This window comes from Sus scrofa, chromosome 7 (assembly GCF_000003025.6).
Source record: "Sus scrofa isolate TJ Tabasco breed Duroc chromosome 7, Sscrofa11.1, whole genome shotgun sequence".
Lineage (NCBI taxonomy): Eukaryota > Metazoa > Chordata > Mammalia > Artiodactyla > Suidae > Sus > Sus scrofa.
The window spans coordinates 57,375,403-57,400,634 of NC_010449.5; the positions used below are offsets into that span (position 1 = coordinate 57,375,403).

At 37.5% G+C, this 25,232-nt stretch overlaps 1 protein-coding gene across 6 annotated transcripts in view; it reads right to left on the minus strand.

Annotated features, from left to right (window-relative positions):
• The window catches only part of PEAK1 (pseudopodium enriched atypical kinase 1), a 284,302-nt gene that overhangs the window by 155,897 nt on the left and 103,173 nt on the right, over window positions 1-25,232 (minus strand). Inside the window, exons 1-2 of one of the 6 annotated variants that reach the window (XM_005656279.3) lie at window positions 10,872-12,396; window positions 7,520-7,630 (exon numbers count right to left, since the gene is read on the minus strand). The exons of 4 other annotated variants lie outside the window; for them this stretch is intronic. The gene's annotated coding sequence lies outside the window, so the exon portion shown is untranslated. Of the gene's footprint in view, window positions 1-7,519; window positions 7,631-10,871; window positions 12,397-25,232 lie in introns of those variants that run through there. One more of the 6 variants, XM_021097995.1, reaches the window with a different exon arrangement.

A 25,232-nucleotide genomic window follows, 5' to 3' on the forward strand; every position in this document is an offset into this window, starting at 1 on the left:
CATAGATTATTGTTTTTAAACAGAAAAAAAGAGGATGTTTCTCTTCCAGTTTTATCTGTATACACATAGCTTTATCAGCTAAAACTTCAACAGTGAATATTTCTCCAATAAGAATTTGGGAATACCTAATATAAGCAGTAAGTTTTTTGCCAATGTTTGTAAAAATAAAAATTGTAAGTGATAATGTTTATAGTGAGGAGCTATTTAAAATATTTAACTTTGCAGATGGAGGAAGAAGCATATTAATTTAAAGATTCATTGTTCTTTAAAACATTCATTATTTTCTCTTATTAAAAATAGGATATTAAATACTAAAAAAGGCTCAATATAGCAAGATATAACAATTATAAATGTTTACACACCTATTGAAATTATAAATGTTTACACACCTATTAAAGACCATCAAAATATATAAAGCAAAAACTGACAAAAATGGAAGTTTCTATGTGGCGCAGCAAGTTAGGGCTCTGGTGTTGCTGCAGCTTAGGGCTCTTGTGTTGCTGCAGCTTACAGCTGTGGTGTAGGTCTGATCCCTAGCCCAGAAACTTCTACATGCTGCAGATGGGGAAAAAAAAAAACCCACAAAATTGAAGGGAGAAATAGACAATACTATAATAATGGTTGGAAACGTCAATATCCCATGCACAATAGTGTGCAGACCAACCAGACAGAAGATAAGTGAGGAAATAGAGGATTTAACACAGTAAACCAACCAGATCTAATAAATACAGAACACTCTACCCAACAAAAGAACACACATTCTTCTCAAGCACAAATGGGACATTTTCTAGGACAGACATATTTTAAGTCTCAACAGATTTAGAAAGATAAATATCATACAAAATATCTTTTTGACCACAAAGGATGAAGTGAGAAACCAACAACAAAAGTAAAACTGGAAAATTCAGGGAGTTCCCGTCGTGGCGCAGTGGTTAACGAATCCGACTAGGAACCATGAGGTTGCGGGTTCGGTCCCTGCCCTTGCTCAGTGGGTTAACGATCCGGCGTTGCCGTGAGCTGTGGTGTAGGTTGCAGACGCACCTCGGATCCCGCGTTGCTGTGGCTCTGGCGTAGGCCGGTGGCTACAGCTCCGATTCAACCCCTAGCCTGGGAACCTCCATATGCTGCGGGAGCGGCCCAAGAAATAGCAACAACAACAACACAAAAGACAAAAGACAAAAAAAAAAAAAAAAAAAAAAAAATTTATGATAGCATCAAAAGGAATAAAATACTTAGGAATTAACCAAAGAGATGAAACACATGTATAAGGAAACACAAAACATTATTGAATGAAATTAAGGAGCATCGAAACAAATGTAAACACATTCTTTTTTTTTTTTTTTTTTTTTGGTCTTTTTGCCTTTTTCTCGGGCTGCTTCCCATGGCATATGGAGGTACCCAGGCTAGGGGTTTAATCAGAGCTGTAGCCACCGGCCTACGCCAGAGCCACAGCAACACGGGATCCGAGCTGCGTCTACGACCTACACCACAGCTCACGGCAACGCCGGATTCTTAACCCACTGAGCAAGGCCAGGGATTGAACCCACAACCTCATGGTTCCTAGTCGGATTTGTTAACCACTGTGCCACGATGGGAACTCCAACACATTCCATCTTAATGGATTAAAAAGTTAGTTGTGTTAAGATGTCCATTTTACCCAAAGAAATCTACAAATTCAATGCAATCCTTATCAATATTTCAATGACATTTTTGTCAAAATAGAAAAAAATCACAAAATTCATATGAGATCTCAAGGGATCCAGAAGAACTAAAACAATTTTGAAAAAGAAAAAAGCTAGAGAACTTATACTTCTGGATTTCAAAATTTATAACAATACTAGTATGGCATGAGCATAAAAAAGACAGAAAAACTAATGGAATACAATGAAGAGCCCAGAACGTTTGTATATATGGTCAAATGATTTTTGACAAGGGTGTCAAGACTATTCAATGGGCCAATACTTTTCAACAAATGGTGCTGGGAAAACTGGATATCTACATGCAAAAGAATGACATTGGAAGCTTACCTAACACCATATTCAAAAATTAACTCAAAATGGACCAAAGATATAAATACAACCTAAAACTATAAAAGTTATGGAAGAAAACATAAGGCATATGCTTCAGAACATAGGATTCTGCAGTGATTTCTTGATATAACACCAAAGGCACAGGCAACAAAAAGAAAAAGTAAACAAATTGGACTTTCTAAAAATTTAAAAGTTCTGTGCATGAAAAGCCATTGTTGGAGTTCCCATCGTGGCTCAGTGGTCAATGAACCTTACTAGTAACCATGAGCTTGATCCCTGGCCTTGCTCAAGGGGTTAAGGATCCAGCGTTGGTGTAGGTTGCAGATGCAGCTCGGATCCTAAATTGCTGTGGCTGTGGTGTCGGCCAGCAGCTATAGCTCTGATTTGACCTCTGGCCTGGAAACCTCCGTATGTCAGAGGTGCGGCCCTAAAAAAAGACAAAAGACCAAAAAAAAAAAAAAAAAAAAAAAAAAATTCTCAGGAGTTCTCATTGTGGCATGGCAGAAACAAATCCAACTAGTATCTGTGACATTGAGAGTTCAATCCTTGGCCTTGCTCAGGGTTGGGGATCTGGCATTGCCATAAGCTGTGATGTAGATCACAGATGCAGCTTGGATCCCATGTTGCTGTCGCTGTGGCGTAAGCCAGCAGCGGTAGCTCCAATTTGACCCCTAGCCAGGGAACTTCCAAATGCCGCGGGTGTGGCCCTAAGAAACAAAACAAAACAAAAAGACATTCTCCACAGAGTAAAATCACAACCCACAGAGTGAGAGAAACATTTGCATATTTGTATAACATATACCTGATAAAGGACTAATAATCAGAATATATAAAGAACTTTTAAAACTCAACGACAAAAAAATCGACCAGCCTGGTTCTAAAATGGGCTAAGGACTTGAACAGACATTTCTCCAAAGAAGATATATAAATAGGTAGTAAGCATGCAAAAAGAAAACATCATTATTTACTCAGGAAATTAAAATTAATCAAAACCGGAGTTCCCATTGTGGCTCAACAGAAGTGAATCTGACTAGCATCCATGAGGACGTAAGTTCGATCCCTGGCCTCGCTCAGTGGGTTAAGGATCCGACAATGCTATGAGCTGTGGTGTACGGTACAGACTCAGCTCAGATCCCACTTTGCTATGGCTGTGGCACAAGCTGGCAGCTACAGCTCTGATCTCACCCCTAGCCTGGTAACCTCCATATGCTGCAAGTGCAACCCTAAAAAAAGACAAAAAATAATAATAATAAAATGAATCAAAACCACACGATACCATCTCACATCCATTCAGATGTGGACATGGAGAAAATGGAACCCTTGGGCATTGTTGGTGGTAACTTAAAATGGTAAGAGTTGCTGTGAAAAACAGTATGGTGGTTCCTCAAAAATTAAAACAGAGTATTATCCAGCAACTCCACTTCTGGGAATATACCCAAAAGAATTGAAAACAAAGTCTTGAAGAGGTATTTATATACCCATGTTCATAGCAATACTACTCTCAAAAGACAAAATGAGTGAGAAAGCAACCTAAGCGTCCACTGACAAGTGAATGCATAAACAAAACGAGGTATATACATACAATAGAATATCATTCAGTCTTAAGAAGGAAGGAAATTCTGCAACATGTTACAATATAGATGAACCTTTAAGATATTATGTGAAATAAAGTAAGCCAGTCACAAAAAGATAAACACTATATGATTCTAGTTAACATAAGGCAGTAAAAGTAGTCAAAATCATAGAGCTGGAAAGCAGAATGATGGCTGCCACGGGCAGGGCTGGGGAAGGTGAATGGGGAGTTACTGTTTACTGGGTATAGAGTTTCAGTTTTATATGATGTAAAGAGTTATACAGATGAGTGGTGGTGATAGTTCAACAACATTATGAATGTATTTAATAATAACTGTATACCTAGAATGGTTAAGATGGTAAATGTTATGCTAAATGTATTTTAGCTCAATTTTTAAAATGGAAAAAAAAACTACAGGGAGGGTGAGGAGGTGGGAGAGGAAGGACTAAATGGACCACTGGGGAATGAGGAAAATATAAATGTCATTAGGAAGGGGAAAATATTACAAAGAAGAAAGGAAGGAAGGAAGGCCAGAAAGCAAAGAGAGAGGAAGGGACAAAGGAACAGACACAAATACACACACACACACACACACACACACACTGTGAACTTTGGCCCAAAGCACCAGGTACTACAGTAGAGAAAATGCCCTAGGAGATCAATCACTGTCATATTCTGTCGTCAAAGATCAGAATTCCAGCCTAGTCTAAAAAGGCCAAAACTGGACTTAATCGTAAGTAATCAGATGTAAAAAATGCAGATTTGAAAGGTCCAGACCATGTTCCACTGTCATTCTCTGTTACGATATCAAATGGAATTTAGAAAAGTTTAATATGACTTGTACCCGCAAAAAACAAGTATCAGGATACACATAGAATCTGAATGCTCCTTGGAACAGCTGACTTGATGAATGTATGGAGAAGTACAACCACCATTCACAGGAAAAAGCATAAATTTCACAGAAGCTACATTTTTTTTTTCACAGAAGCTACTTAAACATTTTCACTATTTCAAATAAGAAAAGTAAAAATTCTAATTTCAAACTCATTCTAAACTGCAACTAAAGAATGTGTTCTTATTAACTTCCATTAGCCATTAAAGCAAATAATGTGTTACTAACACCTGTGACTGCAGTGTCACTAAAGCACATGTCACTTCAGGTGACATAACAGCTCATCCTCTTTGGAGGAATTTACTCTGTCAATAGTCCTGCTCAAGTAGGTGAAAATATTTCTCACAAAGGATTCTCTTAGGGCAATAAGATGTCTCAACAACTCTAAAATCTGTACACACCTGAAATAAAAGGATAGGATGAAAAAAAGAAGAAATGTACTAGGTTTTGATCTCAAAATTTCCAGTGATACTGCTTTACAAAAGTTATTGGGTTCTAAAAATATGTGCTTTGTAAACTGTAATGGATAAATAAATATTGGTGGATATCATTATAACCAACAGCATTAACAAAAAGGGGCATACTAAAAATTTCAGTTATTCCTGGCCCTTATTTTTCTGTTTGTGCTAAGTTTCAGACAGTACCTCTAAGGAAAACAAATGGATTGAATTTAGATTATTAAGGGAAAAAAACAGCTCATTAGCTCAGACATATTTTTAAAACCCTATAGTTGCTGATTTACTAAGAAATATTAATGATCAGAGTTCCCGTCGTGGTGCAGTGGTTAATGAATCTGACCAGGAACCACGAGGTTGCGGGTTCGGTCCCTGGCCTTGCTCAGTGGGTTAAGGATCCAGCGTTGCCGTGAGCTGTGGGGTAGGTTGCAGACGTGGCTTGGATCCTACGTTGCTGTCGCTCTGGTGTAGGCCAGTGGCTACAGCTCCACTTAGACCCCTAGCCTGGAAAACTCCATATGCCGCGGGAGCAGTCCAAGAAGTGGCAAAAAGACAAAAAAAAAAAAAAAAAAAAAAAAAAAAAAAAGAAAGAAATATTACTGATCAAAAGTTACCCTCTCTTGGGTATGGAGAAAAGGGAACTCTCCTATACTGTTGGTGGGAATGTAAACTGGTGCAACCATATGGAGAACAGTATGGAGAGTCCTTCAAAAAACCAAAAATAGGGAGTTCCCGTAGCAGCTCAGTGGTTAGCAAACCTGACTAGCATCTATGAGGACATGGGTTTGATCCCTGGCCTCACTCAGTGGGTTAAGGATCTGGTGGTGCCGTGAGCTGTGGTGTAGGTCACAGACGTGGCTGGGATCTTGCATTGCTGTGGCTGTGGTGTAGGCTGGCAGCTACAGCTTGGATTCAGCCCCTAGCCTGGGAACCTCCATATGCTGTGGGTGCAGCCCTAAAAAAAAAAGACAAAAAGACCAAAAAAAAAAATCCAGCAATCCCACTCTGGGGCATATATTCATGGAAAACCATACTTCGAAAAGATACATGTACCCCAATGTTCACTGCAGCATTATTTACAATAGCCAAGACATGGAAGCAACCTAAATGTCCACTAAGAGAGGAATGGAAAAAGAAGATATGGTACACCTATGCAATGGAATATTACTCAGCCATAAAAAGAATGAAATAATGCCATCTGCAGCACACAATAGGGATGGACCTAGAGATTATCATACTAAGTCAAACAAAAAAAGACAAATATCACATGAGATCACTAATAAATATGTGGAATCTAATAAAAATGCTACAAATGCACTTATTCACAAAACAGAAACAGACTCAAAGATTTCAAAACAAAACTTACAATTACCAAAGGGGAAACCCTGGGATATAAATGAGGAGGCTGAAACTAACATATATATACTACTCTATACACAATAGATAACAACAATATACTACATAACAAGGAAATCTAATCTGTGTAATAACCTATATGAGAAAAGAATCTGAAAAGAAATGGATATGTGTATATGTTTAAGTGATTCATTTTTGTGGTATGCCTGAAACTAACACAACTTTGTAAGTCAACCATACTCCAATACATTTTTTAAGTTACCCTCTTTTTCATCTATGCCTGCAACTAAAAACAAATTTTGACAGATTATAGGTTTCTTCTGGAATTCTGAACAAAATTTTGCTTACCAATATCCTAATCATAAACTAGGACAACTGCAGAATATTTAAAGCAGGTTATCTAGCTGAAAATCATGACAAATCCTAGAAGAAAATTTAACAGAAGAGTACTTGCTGCCTCTTCTCCTTTGGGTACTTGAATGACTGTCTTAAGATAAAGGAGTCTCTCCCTTGGAAAACAGAAAGCCTTCTCTGCCATACTCTTCTTCACATTTCACACTGTCCTATTTTGCTATATTTCAGCTTCTACAGGAAATTAGTACATGACATGACTGTCATTTCCTATAACCAAGATATCTGTGCACCCAGAAGGGCCGAATGCAGAGCAATTTCAGATCTTACAAGCTCAGATATATCAATCTTTTCATAATACTGGCTTTGGGTAGGGCTGGGAAGCAAGCATAGCTTGAGGAAAAAGAAAATTGGTTGCAAAAGAGGAATTCTGATATAAATAGGTAGACTTTTCCATTTTTCTGGCAGCCATGGGTATATAAAATATAAACAATCTATGAGCTAGAAAAGACTTCTCCTATGAACTAAGAAAGTAAACAAAGCAATATACCATGTCAATCACTCTCTAGTTTGCCACCAGCCACTGGCAGCACAGTAGATTTAGTAGCAGAGGTTTTCAAATGGTAATAGATTTTAAAAGCCCTTTTTAAAATGGGCAGTGATCACTACAGCTACGCTGTATGCTACATTTAAAAAATTGTGGCAAAGGAAATGAAATTGATCTTGCTGTTTAATGATTAGGTTTCCTTCCCTCTATGTGATTTCAATTCAAGATTAACATGAGTGCCTTCCATTTATATCACATTCCAAATTCTCTACTGAGTAGAAAACAAGACCTGAATAATAAGGGTAAGACATTTACCTTCTTTCTCGAGAAATTAATGCCAATCTTTTCCCAATCTTTTTGGATTACTCAACATTCATTTCTCAGCAAATATTTATTGCACCTACTGCAGTCCAGGTACTTCGATCACTGAAAGCACATAAGCACTGTACCTTAAAAATTGTTAAGTTACTGTTAATCACATGGTTTCTAAGAAGGTAGTTATTTTAATTATGCTTTGGGTTTTCAACTTAAAGTTTTTAGGAAAACTCAACCACTTTAAGGTAGTTTAGGTGTTCCCTAGTGGCTCAGAGGGTTAATGATCCAGTTTTGTCACTGATGCAGCTCTGGTCAAATCCCTGGTAGGGGAACTTCTGCATGCTTTGGGTGTGGCCAAAGGAAAAAAAAATTTTTAAAGCAGTTTAACAACTGTACTGGTTTCAGAGATTCTAGCGATCTTCAATTTTAAACAAGACAAAAATGGAGCAAAAATATATTGTTAATTTACTAAGGAGTACATATTAAACTAGCAACATAAAAGAAAACAGACATTTTTCACCATTTTGGGGGGGATAAAAATCACAGTATTTCAGGTCAAGTCATAAAAAATTTATCCTCTGATCATTTTTCTAATTAATGCAAAAAGTCCTATAGTTACTTTTATTTTGTACCTTTAACTCGAACTTTGAGGAGACCCAATAATTGTCCCTTATCATATTTCTTACCTAGACTCTGATTTGCTAGGTGGAATATAAAGGATAAAATGGTCCTTTAAAAATTATCCTTTCTATTGGGGTAGAACATAATGGGTTACTATGCTGTACAGCAGAAATTGACACAAAACTGTAAATCAACTACATTCTAATTTTTTTTTAAAAAAAGTATCCTTTCTAAAATGCTTAATTCAAACTACATAATTAGGAGACCACACATCTTAAGATGTCAAGGATCATGGTTGAGAACAGCAGAATGGTATAGCTGGAGTTATTCTATAAATTCTACCTCAAAATTCCATTCTTCATCACTGGTAGCTTCTTCTCAGTCAATGTTCTTTCCATATCTCCAAAAACCTGTTCCGCTTCCCTGGTGTTAGCAGAGCCCACTAGAAGCTAAACTTCTACCCTTCTGGGTAGCACCTGGGCAGAACAAGACAGTGCAAAGTGCTGCTAGCTGGCAATTTGATTCCCTTCCTTCCCTAATCCCTGTGCCAACAGGACCCAGCAGAGACTAAACTTCCACTCTCACCCTTGGTAATGAAGCAGGCCAATGAAAAGCGTTACCTGTCAAAATGTCTTCAATACAGAGTTTCCAAAGCTATTTCTAAATTTATTTTCTTACAAAAAATTCTTTCCATGAGCTCTTCTAGAATTGATACTTCATCATTTTAGTGCATCCTTTAATATCTTCAAGTTTCCTCAAGGTCTGGAAGTCTTTAGTTGCTCACAGCTATTCTGAATAAATTCCTCCTCTCGTCCTCTTAACTCACATGGGCCTTCATCAAAAGTTTTTAAAGTTAACTTTAAAAATAATGTCATAAAAGTTCAAGAATAGTAGCAAAAACCTTTTTTTTTTCTGAATCATTTCAGAGTAAATTGCTGATGTTATGTCCCATCATTCCTGAAAACTTAGGTTTGTAATTCCTCCAAAGATATTCTCCCAAATAACCATGATACGAGCATCCAAATCAACAAATTAACAAAAAAAGTTACTATCCTATAATCTATATTCCCTACTGAAGTTTCACCAATCATCCTATTAGTATCTTTTGTAGAAAAAGGATCAGATCTAGTATCACTAGTTGCATTTAATTTTCATGTTTCGGTATTGTCTAAATTTGGAAGAGTTCTTAAGTTTTTCCTTGACCTTCATGAACTTTAAAAATTTGAAGGTTACAGGCCAGGTATCTTGTAGACAGTGTCTCATTTTGGAATTCTCTGTTTCTTCACAATTAGATTTAGATTATGCATTTTTCGTAGAAGTATTGAACAAACCGATTATACTATACCAGTTCCCAAACTGTGATATTGCTAATTTCATTATTCCTTTTCTTCTCTCCATTAATTTATTACCATTACAGACTCGGGAATTCCTATTTTATTCAATATGCTATAATTTGATAATGAGTATCATTTTGATGCTCAATCTGTTCAAAACTTGGCCAGTAAGTACCTCATTAAGGTGACTTCAGATCCTTTATATATAATCTCTCATTCTTTGAGCAATTCCTTTCTTTCTGCATATCTTGTTCTGTTCTTTCTTTGCCCTAGCCCTAGAATCAGCCATTTCTCCAAGCAGCCCTAGCACAAAAACCTATCTTCCCAGACCCTGCCTCATCACTTCCATACATATTGTTCAGGAAGGAAAGAAGGATAGCAGTAAGAAAGCCAAGGAGCTACTTTGTTTAAAATGGGTGACTTGCACTGGTTCCCTTTGTGGTGGTTAGGTCTGTTTCCCCAGCGGCCTCATTTGCTTGAATGGCAAGGTTGACTGCATATTCTGTTTAAGAAATAGAGTCCATGGAGTTCCCGTCGTGGTGCAGTGGTTGACGAACCCGACTAGAAACCATGAGGTTGCGGGTTCAATCCCTGGCCTTGCTCAGTGGGTTGGCGATCTGGCGTTGCCGTGAGCTGTGGTATAGGTTGCAGACGCGGCTTGGATCCCGCGTTGCTGCGGCTCTGGCGTAGGCTGGTGGCTACAGCTCCGATTCGACCCCTAGCCTGGGAACCTCCATATGCCACGAGAGCGGCCCAAGAAAATGGCAAAAAGACAGGAAAAAAAAAGAAAGAAAAAAGAAATAGAGTCCTATTAATAGGTAAACTTCCCTTAGGATATAATTGCAAAAGTAAGGAAACTCTTGCTCTGAGTGTAAAATATTCTGTGTTCATTTTATACTTTATCCCCAGGAAGGTACCTCTTGCTCTTTTTTTTTTTTTTTTTTGTCTTTTGTCTTTTCAGGACCACACCTGTGGCATATGGAGGTTCCCAGGCTAGGGGTCTAACCAGAGCTGTTGCTGCTGGCCTATGCCAGAGCCATAGCAACGCCAAATCCAAGCCACGTCTGTGACCTACACCATAGCTCACGGCAACACTGGATCCTTACCCACTGAGCAAGGCCAGGGATCAAACCCGTAACCTCATGGTTCCTAGTCAGATTTGTTCCACTGTGCCATGGTGGGAACTCCTTCTTCTTCTAAATTTTTTATTTTAGAACAGTTTTAGATATGTAGACAAAATTGTGAAGACAGGACAGAGTTCCCATGTGTCCCCCACCCAGTTTCCCTTACTAAAATCCTATATTAGTATGATAAACCTGTCAATTAATGAACCACTATAAATATATTGATTAATTAATATTTAGTTAATAGTAATAACTATTAACTAAAGTCCATACTTTATTCAGATATCCTCAGTTTTCCTCCAATGTCCATTTTCTGTGTCAGGATCCCATCCAGGACATCATATGACATTTAGTAGCTACGTCTCTTTAGGTTACTCTTGGTTGTGACAGCTTCTTAAATTTTTCTTGTCTTTGTTGACTGTATTAGTTTCCTGTGACTTCTGTAACAAATTACACAAACCTGATGTCTTAAAAAAAAGAGAGAAATTTATTCTCTTACAGTTTTATAGGCCATAAGCCTGAAATCAAGGTCTCAGCAGGACCACCCTCTCTGAAGGCCCTCAGGAAAAATCATTCCATGCCTCTTTTACCTTCTGGTGGCTTAAAGGCATCCCTTGGTTTGTGGCTAAATCAATTTCAATTTCTGCCTCTGTCTTCTCTGTATCTGTGCCTTTTCTTTCATGTTTTATAAGGACACATCATTTGATTTATAATCCATCCAGAAAATCTGAGATAATATCATCTCGAGATTCTTACCTTAAGTACATCTGCAAAGACTCTTTTTCCAAATAAAGTCACATTCACAGGTTCTGGAGATTAGGACATGGATGTACCTTTTGAGGGTTATCACCATTCAACCTACTATAATGATCTTTATAGTTTTGAGGATCACTTGTAAAATATTCTATAGAATTGTGATTTGATTTCTCATGATTCGACTGGGATAATGTGTTTAAGGAGGGGAAACCACACAGGTAATGTGCCACTTATATCAGACCACACCAAGGGTACATACTATCAACATGACTTACCATTGCTCATGTTGACCGTGCTCACCTAGGTAGTTTGTCAGGTTGTGCCACTGTAGTGTTATCCTTTCCATACCATATGCTGAAGAAAAGTCACTATAAGTAGCTCAATTTAGGGAGTAGGGAGTTATGCCCCACTTGGCTGAGGGTAGGGTATCTAAACAAATTAATTGGAATTCTTCTACATGGGATATTGGCCTATTTTCCTCCAAGGTCAACATCAATCATTTGTCTATATCAGTATGGATTCATGGATATCTACTTTACACTTTGGGTTTTAACCTAATATTATTTTTTAAAAATTTTGTTGCTCAAACTGTTATAGCTTTGGTCATTGCAAGATCTTTTAGTAGGTCTTTTGTCTTTTTGATGTACTCCTATTATTATGTTCTTTAAAAAAAAATGTTTGCCACTATAGATGTTCCAGACTCATTCTATATATTTCCTGCCCCACTGCAAGAAGCAGCCACTTTTCCAAGAAGCCCTGACTTCTCTTATTGGAGAATGGTATTAGAAACCAAAATCTAAGCACTAGACGTGGTCATTGTTACTGGGGTTTTATTGCTTCTAGACCATCTCAGCTGACAGAGTGATTAAACTGTTTATATAAAGATGTAGATCTAAATCTATGTATGTATGTGTGTGTGTACAGGCATATCTCAGAGATATTGGAGGTTCAGTTCCAGACCAATGCAGTAAAGTAAATATCACAATAAAGTGAGTCATGATTTTTTTGTTTTCCAATGCATATAAAAGTTATGTTCACACTATACTGTAGTCTACAAAGTGTGAAACAGCACTATATATAATACACACACACACACACACACACAAACACACACACACACACAAACAGGAGTTATCTAGTGGCTCAGTGGGTTAAGGATCCAGTGTTGTCACTGCAGTGGCTTGGGTTCAATCCCTGGCCTGGAAACTTCTACATGCTGCAGATGCAACCAAAAAATAAAAATTAAAAATTAAAAAAAATTTTTTAAATGTACATACCTTAATTAAAAAACACTTTATTGCTAAAAAATGTTAACCACCATCTGTCTGAGCCTTCAGCGAGTCATAAACTTTTTTGCTGGTGGAAGATTTCAAATACTTGAGAATGACCAATATGTATCAGAGACACGAAATGAGCAAATAAATGCTGGTAGAAAAATTGTACCCACAGACTTGCTCCATGCAAGGTTGCCATAAACCTTTAATTTGTTAAAAAAAAAAAAAGCCAGTATATGTGAAAAGCAATAAAACAAGGTATGCCTGTTTAAACATTTCTATATGTAATAATTTGTATATATATTAAGCTAAATATGAATTCATATTATTATTCACCACCCCTGCTCTAATCTATTACCACATGATCAATCTAACCTCTTCTCCTTTCTTACCTATAATTCCTACTACATCAGTGAAAAACCTGGCTTCCACCAATACATGTTTATTAGTTTCAGAATTTTTAACCTATATCCTGCCCCCATCAATACAACTTTATCAACTAGAATACAGTACATACATACATACATATATATATATATATATATATATATATATACACACACACACACATATATATAGTTCCTTTTGCCTTTCAGTCTTATAGATTCTACTCATTTGCAAAGTTACGCAGGTCAGCACCTTATTCCACCATCCTCTTTGAGTAAGACTGTTTTATTTATTTGGTTTTTTTTTTTTTTTTTTTTTGTCTTTTTGCTATTTCTTGGGCCGCTACCACGGCATATGGAGGTTCCCAGGCTAGGGGTTGAATCGGAGCTGTAGCCACTGTCCTACACCAGAGCCACAGCAATGCGGGATTCGAGCTGCGTCTGCAATCTACACCACAGCTCACAGCAACGCCGGATCCTTAACCCACTGAGCAAGGCCAGGGACCAAACCCGCAACCTCATGGTTCCTAGTCGGATTCGTTAACCACTGTGCCACAACGGGAACTCCTGTTTTATTTATTTGTATATAGTTAGATTCTTTTGTCCCATTTTATATTTCATCTTAGGATCCCTGAGGTTTTAAAAATTTGTATATGTTAAGGTCCAGTCTGTCTGTTGTAAAATTCTGTATGTGTTGGCAAATGTTTAACATCTTTTATTCCTACCATTACAGTATCAAATAGTTTCACTGCCTAAAAAAGCCCCTGTGCTTCACCTTCCCCCAACTCCCTGTTCCTCCAGATTCCTGCAAACTACTGATCTTTTTCTGACTTTATTCTTTTGCTTTGTCCCAGAATGTCATATAACTGCACTCACACAGGATGTGGCATTTTCAGTCAGCTTCTATAACTGGGCAATGTGCATTTAAGATTCATCGATGTCTTTTCATGGTCTAATTATCTTTTTTCTTTTTATCACCAAATAATATTCCATTATATGGATGTTTATCCATTCACCTACTGAAGGACATCTTGCCTGCTCAGAGTTTGGGGAGATTATGAATAAAACTGCTATAAATGTCTGTATACAGGTTTGGTGGCTCTAAGTTTTCAAATTAGTTGGGTCAATACCTAGGAAGCATGCTTGCTTGGATAGTCACATTTAGTTTTGTAAAAAACTGTCAAACCTGTCTTCCAAAGTGGCTGCATCACTTTGCATTTCCACCAGCAATGAATGAAATTTCCTATTACTCCACATCCTCACCATAATCTGATACTGTCAATGTTTTGGATTTTAGCCATTCTAATAAGTATGTAATGGAATTTCACTATTGCTTTAATTTGCAATTCTCTAATGACATGATGCTGAACGTCTTTTTACATGCATATTTGCCATTGTATATCTTCTTTAATATCTTCAAAATTTTTGCCCATTTTCAAATTGAGTTATTTTATTACTGCTGAGTTTTAAGACTTTTTAAATATATTTTGGATAAATTCTTTATCGGATGTATTTTGCGAATATTTTCTCCCCATCTATGGCTTGTCTGTTCATTCTATTAATAACATCAAACACTTGCCCTTAAAGGAGGGGAGGAAAGGCAGTTAGGACCAGAATTTGGACTCGATAACCTGTATTATGAAGGTCCACTAAAAGACAAAGAAATTGGCAATTTTTTTTTTGAATGGCTGCACCTGTGGCATATGGAAGTCCCTGGGCCAGGAACTGAATCCCAACTGCAGCTATGATGGCAACACCAGATCCTTTACCCCACTGTGCTGGGCTAGAGATTGAACCTATGCCTCCAAAGCAACCTGAGCCACTGCAGTCAGATTCTTAACTTACTGTGCCACAGTGAGAACTCTAGAAACTGATAATTAATATAGAGTTTTCTTGAAATTAATCATGACTGATAGGGCAAAATAAAATGGAAAATGGAAGGATTTAGAGCTGTGTAATACCTGAGGATGGTAAGAATTTTACAACATGAAAGGGACTTACAAAATACACTGAAGGTTATTCTCACTAGCTAAGATATATTCTATAATAATAGATGAGCAAAGACATATGATACCACCTGCTTTGCTCTAACTGTAACTGCAGATAACATGTGCATTTTTGTTCAGCCATTTTCTCTTTCTGGTCCTGACTTACTTTTGAGTATTTTTAAGAAAAGTGAAGGAGAAGGAATAACTAGTTAGGAAGAGTTTAAAGGAGTAAGTAATGGAATTAATAAGACCTCTTATATGCTGTAAACCCTCCCTTGGACTTAACTTCGGAAATTCTAAGGACATCTTTTATCCTTTCGCTCTTATATCCTTTGCATTTTTTTCCTAGGAATTATTTGGCTCTATTTGAACACACTCTATCTCCTGGGTAAGGCAACTAGAAGAAAGCTGATAGTAGACACCAAATACTTTCTTATGCCATTCGGAACTGAAGTGTATTTCCAGATCCAGAAAAAGAACAGTGATTTAAAATCCCAGGAAATGGCTGTGTGATAGAATTTGGCATTTACATTTTGAACTGCTTAATCATTCTTTTATAGACTAGCTGAAGGTTATTTTGTCTCTCTGGCATTTTCTTATGTCTCAGCTGCCTTACTCTGTCATCCAGGGCTCAGTTTCAAGGGTGAAATGCATTATGATAATCACAATCAACCAAAGGCATCCCAGTTCCAACTCTCTATAACTTCATGCTTTTCTCATCAATTTCACTTCAGTTAAAAGGCCAGTTAAAAGAAGAATGTATGAATAAATCTGAGCTTACAAGTTCTATTGCCACTATTACCTCATACGATAAGACTTTTTATTCAATTCGCTCGCTACCTTCACACTATATTATACATTATAAAGATGGCATGTGCATAAACATCTTCAGAAATTAAGTGACTCCAGTTTAGAAAGATGAACTTTCTGAAGTAAAGGTTCTACATGCTTTAGATAAATAAATTATTGTCCATTTTCCACCATGAATATTTCCATTACTTCACATTCCTTTAATCACTGCTCTCCCAAAGCCAATGAAGAGAAACAATAAAGAGAAATATAAATTATTTTCAAGTATTAAACCACTACAAGCCTTCAAGCATTTTTTTCTTTCTTTCCTTTTTTTGGGGGGAATGTACCCCTCCAAAAAAATGTTCCCAGGCCAGGGATTGAATCCAAGCTGCAGCTGTGACCTATACCACATCTGCAGCAATGTTGGATCCTTAACCCAATGTGCAAAGCCAGGGATCAAACTCGTGCCTCTGCAGTGACACAAGCTGCTGTGGTCGAATCCATAACCCTCTGCACCACGGGAACTCCTTCATGTATTTTTCAACCAGAGCTTCAGGATGGAAACCATGACTACATGCCAAGCCAAATCCCAAGTATGAGGCTTACAATATCTGACATTAAGCTCATGACAGCTTCTTTGGGCCCTGGCTTCTTTGTGTGAAATATGAGGGAATTGGACATGGTAACTAGCAGATTTTCTTAAAACATCAACAATCCAAACTTCTTAACTTCTATTGCTGACAATTTCACAAAGAATGTAGGGTCCTTTTAAAGGCATTACTGGAATAAAAGATCTACAGAATCACAGTAGATCAAAAGGAAGAGTAGTATAAGCAATTGATAGACATAAACATTTGAGTTAATAAAATATTAGAATCCTAACAAAACCCTTCCCTTAGATTCTGTACTAACAGGTTTTTGGTGTAATTGTTGTCTTGGCTCAAATGACAATTTTTCTATAAAACCTCTCCTACTTCAGGAAGTCTTATGCTAACTATCTCTCTAGGTTCTCACTGCATGTGATTTCCCCTCTCAAAGCATTTTAACCAGACTATGAACTCCTTCCTCACTCCTCCTTGTAAGCTTATCTTACCGATGTCCATTGGACTGTGTACTTTAGCTTTTGCATGTACTTTCCCATCTCAAAAGAAAGGGGATAATTTCGAAAGGTCTAGCACACAGCCACAAAATACTGGGAAAAAAAAAAAAAAAAAGAGCCCTGCTCTCTGTGATTCTACTCTAAAATTTTGTGTGAATAAGGCTGAAATATTTATCAGTTTCTAAACTCTGAAAGGGCCAAGACTGGTTCTTCTTACGTGGTTGCTGCCTTCACGATATTTAGCAAGTGTTAGGAGTGTATCAACTGCTTAATAAATGTTGAATATGGCACAAATAAAAGGTAAAAAATTCTTTTAAAATTTCAGAATTAATAGAGCATAGCTTAACCTTTCATCTGAAAAAGTTTAAGTAATGGAGACAGTACAGGTATAATCAGACATACCTGCATCATGACTTAATCTCTCTGGGCCCCTGTGTCCTCACTGTAAAACTGGAACCAACTTAATTTACGGGAGTGCTATAAAGATTAAAGATAACATGGAGTTCTCATCGTGGTGCAGCAGAAACAAATCTGACTAGGAACCATGAGGTTGCAGGTTCAATCCCTGACCTTGCTCAGTGGATTAAGGATCCGGTGTTGCTGTGAGCTGTGGTGTCAGTCATAGACATGGCTCGGATCCTGCGTGGCTGTGGTTGTGATGTAGGCCAGTGGCAACAGCTCCGATTAGACCCCTAGCCTGGGAACCTCCATACGCTGTGGGTGTGGCCCTAAAAAGACAAAAGACAAAAAAAAAAAAAAGATGAAAGATAACATATGGAAGTCATAAATAAGGCCATACCCAAAGAAGGTGCTAAATAAATATATGGTAAGATTATGTAACTTATTTTTCATATCATTTCAGATTTCAAATAGAGGTAAAAGCTCTTCTTGCTTCATTTTCAACACTCATTTATATATAAGCTTCTTCTTAAAAATTTCAAGTATGTATGTTTTTCTCAAATATTAGCTTCACTACAAAGTTCTATCAAGAGGAAAACCTCCCATGTTTTAGTGGTAGGGAAAAATCAGTTTTGATATTTCATTGCTTTTCTGAAGTCCTAGAACAGTAATAATATTTATGACACTGAGCACTGAAGTTTATGAAGCGGTAAATAGCTTTTGTGGCTGATTAAGCATCTCTGTTTCACTTCGCATACCCCAGTACCAAAGGCATTACCCCTTAATTAAATGCTTGTTTATATTACACAAGGACCTTTCTAGTCCTATACCTTTCGAAAAATATTAGAATGAGGGAGAAGAAAAAAAGCTAAATTACTAGAGAGATTCTATTAATACTGAAACTTCTGATCAAAGCTGGGTCAAAAGTTAGATGATATCATGCAGAAGTTTTAATGTTTGAAAAACAAAATTTAAAAAAAATCCAGAAAAAGCTATACACTAGAACGATATCAATTTGCTTTAAAATGTTTGAGTTTAGGAGTACAAGTAAAACCATAAACATCAGGTAAAAAGAGAAGAATGTTTCTTTTCCAATTTATTTATTTATTTTTGCTTTTTAGGGCCGCACCCACAGCACATGGAAGTTTCCGGGATAGGGGTTGAATTGGAACTGCAGTTGCTGGCCTACGCCACAGCCACAGCAAGTCGGGATCTGAGCCAGGTCTGCGACCTACCCCACAGCTGATGGCAACGCCCAATCCTTAACCCAATGAGCAAGGCCAGGGAACAAACCTGAATCCTCACAGATACTAGTTGGGTTCATAACCTGCTGAGCCACAGTAGGAGCTCCCTTTTCCAACTTTTGATGGAAGTAAAGATAATTAAAGTTATTTTATAATTTTAATTTGATATTAATATCTTAGCACTTGAGTGGCAAAAGATCAGAAAGGCGCAAGTTTGTATCATTACCAAAGATGAATGTGTCTTATCTCATCTGTGGGGGGTTTAATCCCAAAGTAAGACAAAGGAAAAGTTAAAGGAGAAATCTTAGAAATCCCTGACAAATTATCCTCAGAGCTGTGTAATTCACAGGAAGCTTAGCTGCCACCATTACCTTTGACTCCCCTAATTTAGGCAGAAATTGGTAAATCTGTACTTCTGCATAGATAAGAGGAATGACACATAGGCTGACACAAGTTATAATTCATTACAGAAAGTAAGTTTTTCAGCAAGAGAAAAAACAAACAAAACAAAAAACTACCTTTACAGCTCTAGAAAAATAAGTCTGTATGTCCTACATGGCAAAGCTTTAGAGAGATTGTTACATTTATAAAACTGAGCAACTGATCAGATTGAAAATGATAGTAGAAATTGAATATAATGGTGTAACAAAGTGAAAAAAAGTGGTCATACATCAGATAAATCAACATCTATACAGTTTCTGTCACTCAAATGTCTTGTCTCCACCCTCTACTTAATTCACCAAAAGAGGTCCAGATAAATACCTTTTTCTGATCTGTAAGCTAAACACCCAATTGTATTTCATAGGTTCTCTCAACTAATTTGTCTCTGTATATTTTTTATTTGCCTTAAAAACCTATCAACTTGTTTAATTTGCAATGATTATCTTTATTATTTACATTAATGGAAAGTAGACAGAGTAATAAATAATTCTGAACATTTGAAAATAAAAATTTTATAAATTTAAATAAGACAGTAAAAGAATTTTAAGCCATGATATATGAGGAACGTGGGCTATTCTTCATGGAGAAAAACTACTTAGGAAGGACATGACATACAAATTGACATACCACAAACAATGCTAAGAATTAAAGTCAGTGGATGAAAACTAAGACAGGCTTGAGTTCAGTGTATAAAGGACAATCTCTTATATGTGAGTGATAGAGAACACTCAGAAACTAAATGATACTAAATAAAGAGGAGGTCAGACTAAGACTAAATGACCCCTAAAACTTTTTCCAACTCTTGAGTCTATGATTATGCAATATATGTTTAATTGTGATCAAATATGGAGTCTGCTATGGTACAACACGATTGGTGGTGATGGTGACTCTGGAGCACCCTGGGACACAGATTTGATCCCAGCTAGCATAGTGGGTTAAGGATCCAACATAGCCACAGTTGCAATGGATCTGATCCCTGGCCCGGGAACTCTATACGCCCTGGGGCTGCTGAAAAAGAACATTTATGTTCATCGCAGCACTATTCACAATAGCTAAGACATGGAAACAACCTAAATGTCCAAAGACAAATGAATGGATTAAGAAGATGTGGAACATATGGAATACTACTCAGCCATAAAAAAGAACAAAATAATGCCATTTGCAGCAACATGGATGGAACTACAGACTCTCATACTAAGTGAACTAAGTAAGAAAGAGAAAGACAAATACCATATGATATCACTTATATCTGGAATCTAACATATGGCACAAATGACCCTATCTACAAAAAAGAAACAAACTCATGGACATGGGAAATAGACTTGTGGTTGCCAAGAGGGAGGGGATGGAAGTGGGAGGGACTGGGAGTTTGGGGTTAGTAGATGCAAACTACTGCATTTGGAGTGGATAAGCAATGAGATTCTGCTGTATAACCCAAGGAAATACATCTGATCATTTGTGATGGAACATAATGTGGAAAAAAAGAATGTGTGTGTGTGTGTGTGTGTGTGTGTGTGTATAAAAAACTGGGTCATTTTGCTGTAAAGCAGAATTGACAGAACACTGTAAATCAAATATAATAAAATTTTTTAAAAGAAAAAAATTGTGATCAAATCTGAATGTCTGTCAGCAGTTTACAAAATTGCACAAAGTTCTAACTGCTAGGTTTAGGCCTGGGGGTCAGGGTAGTGAAAAATGGAATACTGGCCCTGAATCATTCCTTTTAAAATCTTTTATATTCCTAGCTTGGTCATAGTACCCATTTAAGAAGAGTTTTTACTACTCATAAGTTTTCTAAACAAAGTAAACAATTGCTAACTTTCTCTGTGATGAGTTTCTTAGCAAAACATGAAAGACAAAATAAACCAAAACTTAAAAATTGGAGAGAAAAATGGGTTGGGCTATATAAAAGGTTTTATGCAAAACAATCTAGAGTTCTGACAAGAGCCATATTAAAGGAACTGATCATTAAGTCCAGACAGGACACGAATCTAATAGGATGAGTGAAGTGAAAGTTTGTATGGAAGGAAGGTTTTCTAGAAGAGTGGATACAGAAAAACTACTTTTAAAGAGAGGAGCCATAAGAGTTTCTGTCATGGCTCAGTGGTTAACAAATCTGACTAGGAACCATGAGGTTGTGGGTTCGATCCCTGGCCTTGCTCAGTGGGTTAAGGATCTGGCATTGCCATGAGCTGTGGTGTAGGTCACAGACATGGCTCAGATCTGGCATTGCTGTGGCTTTGGCTTAGGCCAGCAGCTACAGTTCAAATTAGACCCCTAGCCTGGGAACCTCCATATGCCGCATATGGTGCAGCCCTAGAAAAAGACAAAAAAAAAAAAAAAAAAAAAAAGGAGCTATAATCATTGTTAAAAATTGAATGAACTATATGCTCTACATCTTGCTCAATTCTACAAGTTTATACAAAAGGCAGAGTAAGTAAAACACATAACAAAGGAATCTGACCTAGCCCTGGAAGGAGATACTCTGAGGAAGTATTGAGATCTAAGTGATGAATGTTTCAGACAGAAGAATGACACATGCAAAGTCCCCAAGATGAGAGGGAGCACAGTATGTTTAAAGAATGAAAAGAAGACAAGTAAAGCTAGAGAAGTAGGTTTGCAGGAGCCAATCTGTGTTGTACATTACAGGCCATGTTAGGATTTAGTTTGTAGCCTAAGATCATTAGGAAAGCAAGGAAGGATTTTTAAACACAGAGCCATAATGATCAGATCTAAAGTTTGCAAAGATCACTGAATACTGGGTATAGAATATATTTTACAAGCTAACTAAAGTAGAGCAGAGAGATCATTTAAATAGGTTATGATGATGTTAGTCTAGAATAAACAAAGTGGTGTTAATGGAGATGGAAAGTAGATGAATTCAAGAGATATTGTGAATATAACAGCCAATTATGTGATAACAAAGGTTGAGTAAAGGGATCTTTGAGAGGGATAGGGGACAATTAGGGAAGGTCTTCTGAAACACCTAGTGAGCCCCTAAAAGGAATTGGGAGTAATAAGAACTTCTGGCTGAATAAGGACACATAAAACTAAAGACAGAATTATTTAGCTGTGTGGTATGAAGTCGGCGGGGGTGCAGTCTGTCCCATGGAGTGCTTTGTGTGTGGGGACACTGTCATAGGATGAAGCTGGAGCCAAGAAGGGTCAAATGCTGAATGGCTTTTAAGAGAAAAAATTTGAACTTTACACTAGAGACTATGCAAAGTCAATACATGATTTTACTGAAGAGGTTTTATCCACCTTTTAGAAAGGCTGTTCTGCCAATGGTGTGGAAAGAAAGGAACTGGGGTCAGGAGAATAGGTATGAAGGGTTATTTTGATCTGTATGAGACAAATTTATGAGGTTCAGAGCTAGTAGAGGAACAAAAGAATTTTAAAAGATGGACAAAAAATATTTACAAGGTAAGAAAACAGCCTGTGGCAACAAAATGGACATGGAGATTTAGATAAAAGGAAGAGGGTAGAACTATTCTTATGTTTCTGTCCTGGAACTAGGTAAACTGCGAAACCATTCACAGATACAGAGAACAGAGTGAGATAACTCAAAGTGACAGATGATGAGTAACTGTGACCAAGTAAACAACAAATAGTACTATATTCTCTTTTAAATCACAGTTCCTCATATAGTTATCCTGTTCTACATACCATTATTAAACCTGGGTTCAGTAGGAAAGGGGATAGTATCAACAGAGTTCCTCTCTTTTTCCCCGTGATAGGGCGCCTAACATGTAGTTGGTCTTCAACAAATATGTCTTAAATAAATAAATAGGGAGTTCCTGTCGTGGCGCAGTGGTTAACGAATCCGACTAGGAACCATGAGGTTGCGGGTTTGGTCCCTGCCCTTGCTCAGTGGGTTAACGATCCGGCGTTGCCGTGAGCTGTGGTGTAGGTTGCAGACGCGGCTCGGATCCCACGTTGCTGTGGCTCTGGCGTAGGCTGGTGGCTACAGCTCCGATTCGACCCCTAGCCTGGGAACTTCCATATGCCAAGGGAGCGGCCCAAGAAATAGCAACAATAACAACAACAACAACAACAACAACAAAAAAGACAAAAAGACAAAATAAATAAATAAATAAATAAATAAATAAATACTAATTTTACCAATCAAAGTGACATATGAATTGGCCAAGACAGTGTGCTCAGCAGCAGCCACTACAGGAAGACAGAGTCACAACATTTTAAACACACAGAAGTTTATTTCATTTTAAGCAACAAGAAGTCTGGAGCTGGGCAGACCAGGGATGGTTCAACCCTAAATCAGCAATGACCACAGAACGTCTACCACCCCCCTGTGCCTTTCCTAGCATTTGCTTTTATATTCATGCTGAACATCCAGGTAGCAAGTCTATTTTCCTGACATGAAGGAGGTGGAAGGGCCCAAAGATATCTCACTTCAGGTTTTGACTTTTGATTTTGCAAAGAAAGCCCTTCCCAGGACATCTGTTGTTGTATCTCCCTATCCAGCACTGTATCACATGGTTAGCCCTGGCTTAAAGAGGAGAAGGAAAGGAGGGAGAAGGTAGTTGAAAACAGATATTTAATGAGCCAACCTAAATTTGCCATGGCAGAATTCGTGTTTGTTTCACCAGAGGTCCTAAGGGAAATAAGGGGGTTGGGGGAGGAGAGGGTACAGGAGAGAGAGGTAGAAAACCGGAACCAGGAAAAAAAAAAAAAAAAAAAACAGCAACAGAAAAATAAAAGAGCACCCAAATCTTGGTTTCTAATACCATTCCCCAATTAAAGGAAGCAAGGCAAAGTTGGAAAAATGGCTGATTCTAGGTTTGTGGCAGGAACTACACAAGATAAGCCTAGAGCATCTTGTAGTGTCAGAAAATAAGGACATGCTTAGAAAATAAGCAAACAAAACCTTGATGGGACTATGTCCGAGGGGGGCGCACAGGAGGCAACTGAAAGACAATTTAATGGCTTAAAGCCTGAACAATTTGAGCACTAAAGCAGTATTAGATTAAAATGCAAAGCACAAAATATATCTCCATGGGTTCATACTCATGATTGAATATGTAAATAAATGGAGGAAAAAAGACAAATCTTCTGTGCAGAAGGATTCCAAGTAATTTATGCAGATACTCTTGCCTTAAGGAAGCTAAGTGTAACTCTGCCTCTTTAAGTGTAGGTTGTGCAGAGAGACTTCCTTGCAAAGGGCAGTACATGGAAAGAAGGGAGCAAAGTAACTTTACGACAGAGAAATCTGACATATACTACTTCAGCCAGGTGATCAAGAATAACATCAACAGTGATGAGCCATGTACCCTTGATATGATGTGGTGAGAACAGCACCTCCCCAAAACTCATACTGCCATATTACGATCATGAAAAAAACATCAGATAAATCCCTAAAGAGGGATATTCTACAAATACTAGCATGCCTCAAAACTGTCCAAAACATTGAAAATAAAGTCAGAAAAAACTGTCACAGCCAAAAGGAGTGTAAACAGACATGAAAATGAAATGTAGTGTGGTATCTTGGATGGGATCTTGGGACAGAAAAAGTATGGGTAGAAACTAAGGAAACTTGAATAAACACTGGGTAGTTAATAATAACATATCAACATTGGTTTATGAATTGTAATAAATGTCTATACTATTGTAAGATGTTAATGGGAGAAAATGTGTGTGTGAGAGAGAGAGTGGAGGGAGTGTGTGTATGTGCGTGTTGGGGGGTATATGGGAACTCTCTAAACCATCTTCTCAATTTTTCTGTAATGCTAATGCTGCTCTTAAAAAGTCTGTTAAAAAAAGAAAGGTACCTGTAATACCACCACAACATTTTTACACTTTGAGATATATTTTACCAACTTTGTTTTTCTCTGTGAGCATGTGTAACCACACAAGAGGCTTATGGCTTTTTACTTTAGTTAAATGAGAAATACATGACTACTACTCATCTAGGTACCAGTCTTTTCTCAGCCATGACCTAATTCACCCATAGCCATCTTTAGATTTCTGGTCATAAGTTCTCTGGAAGCTCCCCCCTGGTTCCAGACCTGGTTGAGTTCCTCTGGTAGGCATACACGTGGCTCTCCATACTGCTTTTTCCTAGTGCACATTATATTTTTAAACAAATAATCAATTGAGAAATTAATCATCATTAATGTCTGTCTTTGCTTTAAAACATAAGCTTCATGTATTATTCATCACAGTTTCCCCAGCATGGTGCCTTGAGCACAACAGGCATTCAACTGAATAAATGAAAGAAGAGTACAGGTACACTGT